We start from the raw sequence: 12,859 nt of genomic DNA, 5'->3' as shown, positions 1-12,859 counted from the left end.
TTTCAGTGACATCGTCAGTATTTTTTCAGTAAGGTTAAATGTTTTGCCTCTTCAGGTTATACAATTCAGTAGTTGCCCACTCGCTGTTAATAAACTCTTCCAGAGTGTCCTATGACGTCATTTATATTTACAGTAACCGATCATCTCAGTAGACTCAAGTCATAATTTACTTAATTAGCTCCCATGATAAATATGATCTGCTATTTGATATGTACAATACATGTCAGGGAGCATTCTCTGTTTCAGTGTAACACACCAATATACAGCTTTACACCCACTTACTCCTCCCAGAACCAGAGTCGTAGTCGGAGGTGTAGTTGGCTTGTTAGTATCATGGATGGATTATTGACCAAACATCTATCTATCTTTGTCCTGTTAAAAAAATAGGTATTTATTGATATTATTTAATATTACAATATTCAAATTAGTTTATTTCTAATCAATTTATTACACTGAATAACCAGTGTAACTAATAACAATGTACGGTTTTGGTATAGCCAAATGTAAGTTGTCAATGTCAATCTAATTTTACTCATTATAATAATGTTCTCCTCTCTAAAACTGTGCCCCAGCCTTACTTAGTTACGCTTATTCATTTAATTCAAGTAGGTAACGTGTTGTTTGCTTTGGATTCCTTGATGTTGTGCCTGTTTGACCTGCTCCCAACTAAATGATCCTGCTGTTAAGTTGATCTATAGCTCCCGTGGATATGTTGGGGTTTTCCCAGTCACTTACAGTACAATACAGCTTCTTGGAGCCAGCCTCTAGTGGCCATTAGAGGAAGCTCCTCTTTAGGCACCCTGCATATGCCTCAGCATTCAGTTGCTGCGCACTGTGATTAACTGACATTGTAGGCATCATTCAAATGCCTCTGATGTAGAAAACGTATTTGAATTCCACAGAGTTCAATTTTTTCTCTTCCTGCTGGCCTTGATCCCTCTCTCTTGGTTTCTCCATCTCATCCTTCTTGGTTTATGTCCATACTCTTCTCTTTTTTTCCCCTCAAAAACACTGATGTCTGCTAGTGAATACACTCTAAACATATACACACACACACACAGTGCTGTGGATGCGAGCGAGTAGGGCCACTGAGCGGAGGCAGACCGCACAGCAGCAGCAGCGCTCTCACTCGCCAGTTTACATAACACTGATTATAACCCTGAGATTTATCCAACCGACGTGCAACAGTTTAGTTTGGCCTGGGCATTAGAATCTCACGGACCATCTGTTCCACTGCTTAGTTGCTTTCCTTCAAATTATTTTTCTGGGCACTGATTCTACCAAGTGAAAATGTTAGCTACTGCCACTCAAACATCAGAGAGCAATAATATGAGATTACTTGTTTTAGCTCAAAAGTTTCCATTTTTTTGTCCTTGTTGGAAAGCATTGAGTTACTGTGCTGTATATAACTATGATTGATCATTATCAATATAAATAAAAATGGTAGTAAATGAAAATAAATAAATTGATTATTGATGACATATATATATATATATATATATATAAACATGCTGTTAAACATCCTATTTTGGTAGTATTTTACTGCCTTTATGTTTTATATATGTTATTTATAATCCTTCTTGTATCTAATGGTTGTTTGAGGTTGTGATGAAAGACACATTTTTCATGATAATGGATCCCTCTTCTCTTCATTTATGTTTATACTTAGCATACCTGTATAATGCTTGTTCTTAGCACAGATGTTTCATTTCAGTCATGCTGATACATGATTTTAATTCCATAACTTCTACACTGCATAACTATGCACATTACTTTAATGGAGTCATTTATTACAGGGACATCTACATATTCATTCCATTTAGCAAGACATGTTTATTAAATTCTGACAGGTTATTACCCTGCATATTCCTACACAGATTTCTTGGCCGCACACCTTAAGATAAGTGAATGTTATCCCAGGCATACAACCAGACACAACCTGCAGATCTTGAAAAGTAATACTTATCCAGCATCAACCTATGAGTGATTTCTGTACACTTGTCTAATATTAGCTGACCCTTCAGTGAACATTTGTCTTCCCAAGGTCTATGAGAAATTGTGACCAGGGATGCAGTCAAGGGTAAACCTACACTCAGTTTATCTACCTTTGTATGTCTCTATATAACACAAGTGGAGTGTAGACATCAGTGTTTGTGAAATCGAACTGTTTCAAGTGTCACAGGAAGGTTAGCACTTCTGCTGCAACCTTATTATAGAACTGATGTGTGATCATGCCAGTGGTCGTCAGTGCTATGAAGAGCAACCGTATGTTATAGTTCAGGAGCCCTCCACATCTGTAAACATGACTCAACCTCCTCTGAGGTGGACCTCGCTTCCGTAGTGTCCTCCATTTGTCCGCTATTTCTTCAGAATGCAGTTTACAAGTTCACGTACGCACATAAATGCGTCATAAACTCTTATTCCTCTCCAGATGTGATGGAGAAATTGCAGTGCAGCACCATAAATGTAACTATGGCAATTACATGGAATGACAGTTCCTCTCAAACATTCTACTGATCCAAAAATAGAGAGAGAGAGAGAGAGAGAGAGAGAGAGAGCGAGAGAGAGAGAGAAAGAGATGATGTTCTCTGATTGTTAGCACAAGGTAATGAAACACTGAAAAGGTGACATTATCAACATGTGGTCTGAGAGATTCAGTGAGACTGTTGCTGCCTCTATTTCTGGAAGTGTAGGAGTATTTGTGTATGCGTGTGTGTGTGCGTGTGTGTGCATTTGTGCCTGTGTGATTGGGAGAGAAACGGTTGGTGTCAGAGTGTGCATGCATGTGTCTTTCTCTATGTGTGCTTGTGTGTGTGTATGTGTAAGTGTGAAATAAAGAAAGTGACAGCATAACAAACAGAAATAAAGGAAGGGAATGGAGGGAAAAGTAATTTTTTTCACACATCTCCTACCTCATTAGAGCTCGTCATTCAGTCACTGAGCAAAACTGTGAATTTGTATGGAGGTGCTATTGTGGGTTGCAGCCACATACAAAAAAAGTTGTTCTTCAATTCCCACCATGCAGCCAAGACTGGGGATATTTCTTTCTGACTCATATTATTGTGATTAATGCCTTAAGAGTTGTTCTTAGAATATCTCATTGTGTCAAATGGTATGATTTGCAGAACAATAGCTTGCTGTACACACTTCTATATGGAATGAAGACAGCATACACTGCAAAAACATGAATTTCTACAATGAATCTTCATCCTTCTGAAGATCACTCTACTGTGACGATTTGCTTTGGAATGCTCACATATTTCCACCACCACTGATTATATAGCTACAGTCTGTGGAAAGTGACGGTGCTTTAGCTGTTGTGCACTGCAGTGTGCTTTGAAGTTACCCTTGCCGCTAGGTCTCTGTAGAAAAAGAAAAAAAACCTGTAGTGATTATCTTATGTGAGACATAGTTTTACATTGCAGATACATTCAAATGTATTTACTCTCTGTAAAATCAAATCCATTGTTTATGCTGTATTGTAAAGCAAATACATAAACTACCTGCAAAATGATAAAACTGTAATGGGAACACTTTTTGTTTTATTGTGCAGTGTTGAGCAGTGGTTAACAAACTCGTCAGGTTAAGTTATACAGGTAACCAACGAAGAGGAAGAACCAGCAGGGTGAGAGAGTCACATATGTAGAAGGAGTTAAACAACATAACTACCTTACATCCTTACTTCAATTTATTGTTGCTGGCATGAACAAATCACACAGACCTACATTCATCCTTCCTTGATCAGAGTCTAGCAGGAACAGAAATGAACAAACCTGATGGCTGCTTTTGTTTTCGCTTTTTCCAGCACTCATTCAGCGTAAGCCACGGCCACTCAGCCAGAATATGATAGAGGGAGTAACAAAATAGACGAAGAGGAAGTTACAGAACAGCAAAAACAAGTGTCTGCTTGTGTGTCTGCCCCTCAGCTGGCCTTTAGCAGCCCTACTTACATGTCGTTAAAGAGAGGGTAAACAGTGTAGAGAGAAAAAAAAAGTTATAATATACCACAAAATAACAGTATTGTGACATTTATTTGGATTATACGAATCAATTTCAATTGATACCCATTTTTTCCCTGTCAAGTCAGTCTCTAAACGCTTCGCTAATCCAGAGCCTTAAGTCAATCTCCCTGGTTTCTGTTGCTAAAACTCTGTGAAAACAATTGTAGAGAAAAAAAATCCAAAGTCTTTAGGGCAGCCCTTCATATTTGGGCGTTGACATGCAAGTTTTTTGCTTGTAAACACTGTCGTACCAGAAACAAATGCACAGAATTGTTCTTGCAACAGCTGTTCTACTAACGTGCTAACAGGCACACCGAGACGGTTTTCTCACTAATGCTGCTGTTCAGAGTTTAAAAAGTAAAGATTATCGGAGTTCTCCTCCTTTCAGACTTGACTTATGGTCGTTGGTCTTCATCGCTGTTATAGAATCAACTTTGCGTTAAGAAATCCCCAGACAACCAGTCTGGTATCCCAGGCTTAACGCTCCACGACGGTTGAAGTTATTATTGTCCCTTCCCATTTGCTGCTGTGGTGGTTCCTCGTGGGGAGTGATGAGGTCAGAGCTTAGACATCAAATATCAAAGCTGTACATTTACTTAATTCACATAATTAACCATTCCATGTCAGTTTGGTGACTGAACTAACGTGATTGGTTATTTACTGCAACAACTAATCAACTTTGGATAGGCATTAGTTGGTTAGCTGATGGAATGAATGAGTCGCTAAAAGTCACAATAAGGTAGCCTCATCAATAGCAATCTGGGTCACTAATTGTAACCATGAAGTCATTGAGGAGACTGGACTGGAGCCTCTTGTGATTTGGAAAGTCAGAGATGTCTCAATGGACGCTCATCAAACTTACCATGGATTTTAAAGCATGCAACAAGCCATCAGCAAAATGGCTCCGGTGAAATGTTGTGAAGTTCAATCACTAACAAATCAAATCAAAAGGAGTAGCAGTAGTCTTAATAAAACATCTCAGAGCACTACCAGACCCCATCCACAAATCAATAACAAACAGTGCATCACCTGTTTCAGGGGGGTTTGAAAATCAGACTTAAACTTTTGATTTTGGCTGACCCTTTAAGCCCCTGTGGACGAAATGCTTGGAGATTAGCATGAGCACCATTGCCTCATGTTAGAAAGAGCTGCCTTAATCCATGACCTTCAGACATGCAACTGTTTTGACGAGCAGGAAACAGAAAAGTCTTTTGAATAAAAAGCTTACAGGATGTACTGTATTCCAATGAGGTACACTGCAGTACCTCTAATTGTGGCGCGATCAATAACTAGTGAAAGATGTGGTCTGTAAAGTAAAAGTTCTAATAAGGTTTTGAGACGTTACACCCATTGCTGGAATATAAATAACAGCTTTTGCTCCCTAATTTGAATTTATTAGAGAGCCAGGGCCGACCAAGTGGCTGGCATACAGAATCATAAAATACAAAACACCCAGTCTTCTCACAAGTGCTTTTGCCAGTCACATAGAGGCATCAACAATACACATATACACTAAAATAGACATAATAATAAGGCAATAAAAAAGCAGTGCTTGTCAGTGAACAACCAACGAACAAAAAAAGCATGTAGCGCACAATGGCCCTCTAGCTTTGTGCTAGGTGATATCATCCATTCTTCGCCGGCCACATCCAAGGTCAAATTCTTAATGAAGATTGACGTTGGTGTGATGTGAACTTAAATTGAGAGCACTGGCTGTGCGGCTGTGTGTTTGTGTGTAAACAGACAGGAGAAAAAAATGGAAAGTGAGAAAGAATGTCTAAAAAAGCCCGAAGGAATTTGTATATCACAAAGAAACTATGTCAGAAGTGTAGATTACATTCTGATAAGATGTCATATATTTTGTAAACAGTGCTTACAGGCTGTGTGTTTAGGCTACATTACCTTGTCCCGGTTGCTTTTTTTTTAACCCCAACCATTCAGCCTCTACAGCTAGTTGACCATGATTGATGACAGGCACTAGACCATGTTGTTGAGGGAGAGGTGACCACTGGAGCTCACAAAAGTAATAAGGTGTGATGGTGGTTTAGATGGTTGCAGTGAATGTATTAGTGGCACATACAGTAGAATGTAGGTTCACATTCTCTTATGCATCAATCCCCTTTCAGATAAAACACTCTGGCTGAAACGACCTTTAGTTTATGGCAGTTTGAGAGTCAGTCTTGTGGCTTTAATGTGAATGGAAAATAATTATTCGGCAGGTTCTCAATGCACAAAAAAACAACCCTGGCTCCTGCTGTTCAAAATGAAGAACGATATTTAAAATATATGACAGGGTGCTCTTAATGGTATCGCTGAAAAATTATCCTATTCAAATCCCTAAGACATTCTTCATCAGGATTCTGGGTAACTGGCTATGTTAACATTTCTGTAGAGTATGTGTGTCCTTTAATGTGTCTATGAGTTTCTCGTGGACCACATTTTTAACATGTAGGAAATAATATATGCGCAACGCCGACCTTTCCAATGAGGTGGTTGAAGGAATGAAAGAGGCAGGCTGTGTTTGCACAGTCAAGCCAGTCCGCCACCGATTATGTAAATGTAACGTCAGTAGCTCTGCCCATAATGCCATGTATGGGTGCATTGCATACACACACTAAATGTGCATCGGTGTCAGACGCCGTGGAGCACTGACCAAGCTGTGGTATTTGGCCATGTAAACAGCTGAGTAAGAATATTGTTTTTTTGGGGGTTAAAAAGTTAAAAAGTTAAGGACAAAAAACTGAATATTTTCTGCATGTAAACCTTGTCACTGACATTCTGTGGCGGAGCGTGTCTATATTTATGCCTGTGTAAGAATCATATGATGCATTTAAAGTGGTTTGGTGGTTCAGGGAGAGACACCGACGTGACGACATTGTTCAGGTTAAGGTTTAGAACAGGAACGGTAGGTATTAGTATCAGTTAAGATTAGAGGGAATGAGGCTCAATTAATTCTGTTTTTTGATTGCGAGGAGGAGTATGATGAATTATATGGTTTGGGTGTTTAGCAGCAGTACATGACAAACATTGAAATGAGGACTTGTGTGTGTACATGTGTGTGTGTGTGCGAGCACATGTTCATGACAAGAGTTCTTTTTTTTGTTTGACTTGTTCTGCTATGGAATATTACACAGAACTATTTTGTTCTCTTTTTATTACTTTATGTGTTTTAAGAATGTAAGTAAATACAATGTTCATGCATGACACTACCACACATCATAAGTCTTAGAAGTGTGCATACACTGGGCATTAAAAAGATAATCACAGAAACAAAGGGTATCCACACCAGAAGGTATATACCCAAAACATAATGAAATGAATAAACTGTATGGATGGCATTTCTGGCAGGCTAGATTTGAATTAGCTATAGATGCCAATTGCAGATACCATTGCTTGTCATGACGCATAATGTCTCTGGCACTCATTCTTGTGTCTTACAGTCTCAAACTGTTTCAAGACATTCCTCAAAACCTGACATTGATTTGGAACTGGAAGACCTTGTATCTGGTTGCTCGTATGAGAATAAATGAGAATTTCTATTTAAATTCTGATCTGGTATGTTGAACCTTGTAAGAAAGATTTAATATTTAATTGTGTATATTTTATCGAATGAATTACACTAACCTTGAGTTATACTTTTCATCCCATTCAAGCATTTTTTAATGACAGATAACAGCATTAACTGGCATTATTACTATGGTGTAGCTGTTTCTTTGAATATAGTAGTTGGGGATAGTTCATACCTGTCAACATTAAAATTTTAATATAAGGAAAATTTTCCAGTACCTCAAAGCTTTGACAATCTTAGCTTTGATCACTCGATCTGCCTCAGAAAGCTTTCTGGTTGTAAATGCTGTCATTGGCAGAGGATGTTTGCAGATTTGTCATCCTGGCTCACATCGCTTTTCCCTACGTGTGATATACTAAAATCTGTGTGGCATATTTTACCAATATATGAATAAAGAATATGGGAGATTTACGCGCAATTTGAGGCAACAGGACAACAGCAGGAGAGAAGTGGAAAATACGGGAGAGAGTGCTAAAATCTAATGTTTTTAGCTAGCCACAAGCATTTTGTTAGTGTTTCAGACTGTGTCAGATGGGTTGCATAATGTGGCGCTGATTGTCTTTATTGGTTGGTTAAATTGAATGGTTTGAATACAGGCAATACTGTTGAAATGCATTGATGTTAAATGTTCAAATATAGTTATGTTTAAGCATCTGTTTTTTTCTGTTTTTTACATATTTTCCAATTTTCTGTTGAAGAATATCAGAATCTGTTGTTGAGAAAATTTTCAAAATTGGTCATGGCATGCATGATACTTTTTGAAACAAAATTGTTGCTGCTTTTTCAATAACAATATTGTACATTTGAGGAAAATTTGGGCATGTGGAAAAAAATGTGTATTGCCTTTTGAGAGGGTGATTGACTCACCATATATCACATCAGCCCTGAAGGCAACACTGTAATCCTCCCCAGTTGTGTCCTGTGTGCTTCCTGCACCTGTGGCATTTCTCAAGCTGTGATTTAGAATTGTCACATTAATGCTTTTTCTGACCTCCAGGGCCAAGACATCAATCTCTGAAGAGGGAATAGATTTGTGTAGGACACCTGGAGCTATTCACTCTGCTGAGATGACCTATCCACTTTACGGTGATGCCACTTGTGTCAAAGTGGGTGGTAAATTCCAGGACATGGGGGTTAGTTAAACTTTCCAGTTGATGGTCGGTATTTTTCTGAAACAGCTCTGTTGGAATCTTTCACCTCTTTATGGCGATCATAATTTGCTCTGAAATGTTTGGTTTCCGATTTTTTTAAAGCAGAGGAAGGTTTTAAAACAGGATCAACATTTAAATACCATTTTTAAATGTTGCGAACCTTTTTCACAACAAGTTTTGACTGCGCTGTTGTAAGCTATTTTCCCACAAAGCAATGCACAAGTAAATTGGAGGAGCCACTCACAGCTGGAATTAAAGAGGTTGAATCAAATTGCCGTTGCATGTGAAACAACTCCAGAAAGAGCTTGGGAAAATGAATATAAATTCTTTGTGGTCACATTTTGAAATGTCACAGTAGGAAAAGCACAGGTTTAAATACCAGAAGTAACGATGGCTGGATTCCATTTACCCCAGGTGCTTTAATTTCAGTGTCCTGGACCCAATTCCAATGTCCTTTGTAAACGTTAAGCCCTGAACACTTCATCTGGTAAATGGTTGAATGTGAGAGGCTACAAGGGCTTAAAATTGGGTCAAGACAAATGGGACAGTACTTTTCAACAACATATTGCATTACCTTGATGAGCCCAAAAGTTGAGTTTTCTACTGCCTGATTTGAACATCTTCCAGGCTCTTGTCTCATTGTCAATAATCTATTTCATTGTTTTTGTCAAAACAACTTCAATAAGAAAAATGAAAATAAATGGTTGATGAACAAACCAAGTTTGTAATATAGCCTATTTTTATGTACGCATCTTAAAAAACCTTAATGTTAATATTCCTGTGCCATCCTCTTTGTTTACCTTTTTTTTATACTCCCTGGTCTTCCCCTGCTAACCCCATGTTTAAAGTCACAACTCATTGAATTGTAAGTAATTCCCTCAGGCAAAGTTGGCAGAAATGGGGAGATACGGAAAGTGTGCAAGAGCTCAAGATGTCTGCGAGCGAGCCCTCAAGCATTTAACAATTTGACAGTGGGACAGCCCTAAGTCCTCATGGACTTCGTGAGAACGTGCCTCAAAGTCTGTGATTCAGTCAGTGTGGACATTGGAATCGGGCCCTGGTATTGTGCATGCTTGCTCACGTTCACACTGGCTTATGGGGACAGAGAATTGTTAATGAAGAGTGAAAATGTATGCTGTGATAAAGTCTTTTGGAAGTGACATTTCAAAGTCACAGTTTGATTAAGGTTGCAACATTCAAGACAACATTCAACAGACACCATTACATTTGATTCTTATGAGGAATGATTTGTGGCAGTAAAAATAATCTGGGTGGTGTTACTATGTGTAATCATGACAACACCAAAACAATGTGGCATGGACAGAAGGAACAGCAGCAATTGATGAGTTACGAGAGCTGTTTACTGTGTTTCAAGGTGTTAAGCACATTAGCGTTCTTCTCCGGCTAAGAACAACATTTACAAAATGGAATTAAATTAAATTGGACCTTTTGGATGAAAAAAAAGGATACTAAACAGGGTCACTTCAAAGAGTTTGTAAAAAACTTTACACCTGTAAAGTTTTTTACAAACCATTTTACACCTGTTTTACAGAATTTCTTCAATTCAGGTCACTGTGACCTCACAAAAGTGTAATTTTGGGCCATAACTCAAGAACTGATATGCTAATTGTAAAAATCTCACAGAAATGTCTGATAAGATAAAATGATCTGGCCACACTCTTTCCAAAGTCATGACATTTTGAATATGTAAACTGCAACTTGAGTGGTTGGCGGAGGCATAACCGCGAGCCGGTAATTCCAGCTACATATGTTCAATCGTAGCTTCTTGTTGAAGTTCATCTCTAAAAAGTGGCTTGACTAGAACTCCACTTAATGCTGAATTCATCAAAACTGTGACCTTTATGTTATTGGGTAGTTTGTCTATGTTAAATTGCCTGGAAGTAACTATTTTCAAGGTATCTTATCTTGGATGAGCTTTTGTGGTATGACAGCTGTGCTTCTGAGGGCTATGGGAAAATGGATGTTTTCTTTTGCTTGGGTTGAGTGTCAGGTCTAAAGTGATACTTGCTGATGTGATATATATGTCAACGCAACATTGGCCGGAAGGTTCTCCTTGGAGCAGACATTTATTAGAGCACCGTCAGCATATTGGACGAGGCTATAAATCGGTTGATGTAGAACACGATGGCACAAGTCCTTATGTGTATTTCTATGGGCAGCAATCTCTGACAAGCAGGCCATCCATGCTGGGGAGACAGAAAATAGAGGGGTTGGACTTTGAGTTAAAGCATCCTCATCATTATCATCATTATTGTTATACAACAATTAATGCATCACATCTTTATACTTTTTTTTGTCCTGTGTCTCTGCTCTAATCAGTTTCTGTTATCATTTAATACTTATTTCTCCACCCTCACCTATCTTTTCAGCACACTGACCATGTTCAGATGCCTCCCTTCTCATTAGTTTTGTCCGGCAACTTCCTCTTTTCTCGTTTATAACCTTCATCCATCCATCCACGCACCCATCCAGCTATCATCCAACCATTTATTCACCCATATACGTTCATCTGTCCATCCAGCCAATCCTTTATTTTCCTCCCACAGTGTCAATTACGTCCGAACTCATCCCTTATCCTGCGTTCACCTGTGCTGTTACTGTATGTCTCTCATCCTTCCGCTCCCTATTTCAGCACCCATGCTAATTTATCTTCTTCCAATTCCCTTTTTGCTCGGCCCTCCGCCCTACTATTCTTCACTCTTGGTGTCTTCTGCACAACCTCACCTCCCTGCCCCTGCCCTGATCCTTTTATCCCCACATTCACTTGTCTCATTGCTGGCTGTCTCATTGCCTCTCCTTCACATCTGTTACTTACACATGTATCCTCTACAGTAGTCTTCTCTCCTCTTTTGCTTTCCCCTGCAAATCATTTCACCTTCGACAATCCCCCATGTCTCCGTCTTCCTAACATTATAATATATTATTCTGTATCATTCTCTTATTGCCCCTTTCTGACTTTTACTACTACCAGCCCCTTATTTACTTCATAGAAATGACATGTACTGTCCTTCTCCCTCACTCCCCTTCTTCTCCCTCACCCTGGTGTCCTTATTAGTCAATAGGACATGCCCCCTAGTGTGCATTTAACAGTCTCATTTGGGTAGTTTGAATACTTACCGATGTTACATTAGTAGAGCTTCAAATTATTTTTTAGCCTGCAAATCCAGTCAAATACAGACAAATAATTTAAGTTTATAGCTAAATGTATAAAGGCAAGCATGGTTTTATGTGCTCATCTTCAGACAATCATTTTTTCAGTAAGCTGGTTGAGGAGTGACTCATATATTAACACATGGTGTTGATTATTGTAAAACACTATCACAAAATGTTTTTGCTTGCATATCGAGCCACATTATGCCATGTAGCCTGTTACTCAGTGGGAAAAGGAAAAAAAATAGCTGGTAAATTAATTTGAAAAATATCAATCTTACTCACACTGTAAACTCAGCAGGGATTATTTAGGTTTAGCTTTCAGCTTGGTCATGCAAAACCACCCACCAGTGGGAAATACACAGGTTTTACATAAGATCGACGGCAAAGCCTGCAGCAAGTAGCCAGAAATCATTGACGTTAATGATTAAGCTTAACTCGATGAGTTATACTACAGTTACATTCGTCGTGCGACAGTCTACCATGTCCTCAGAGTTATTGCCAGTAAGAAGCAAATCAACATTTTGTTTCAGTAGGTGACAATCAAGAACAAAACAACATAATAAGAAGAAATACAAAGTTGTGTATTTTAGTTACATTTTATAAAAATACAAATTTATTTTAAAAAGGTATTGAAAAAGCCTAATTTTGGTTTCACTTTACAAAAGTGTAGTGGTAGTGTTGTGGGTGGGAAGCCAGTGGGGGATCAGTGTTTCAAATTCATAGATATTTGGGTATTCCAGATTAAAATGTGCTCACTGGGTCACCGGCGTAATCCTTAAAGAGCGATAATACTTTTGTGAACAAAGACTTATGCTGCAGTCATATGAGACCCTTAAATTGCTGTGCTTTAAATACTACAACACTGATAACCCCAACTCATTGTTTTATGTCTGTTACGGCCTATTGATTGTGTCTAGGGGTACACATGGAGTAACATAACTATTTATTGAAAAACAAACTAAATG

This window comes from Anarrhichthys ocellatus, unplaced genomic scaffold (assembly GCF_004355925.1).
Source record: "Anarrhichthys ocellatus isolate YVR2014 unplaced genomic scaffold, GSC_Weel_1.0 scaffold46, whole genome shotgun sequence".
NCBI classification, from domain to species: Eukaryota; Metazoa; Chordata; class Actinopteri; order Perciformes; family Anarhichadidae; genus Anarrhichthys; species Anarrhichthys ocellatus.
Note: the sequence above shows the minus strand (reverse complement) of the source record.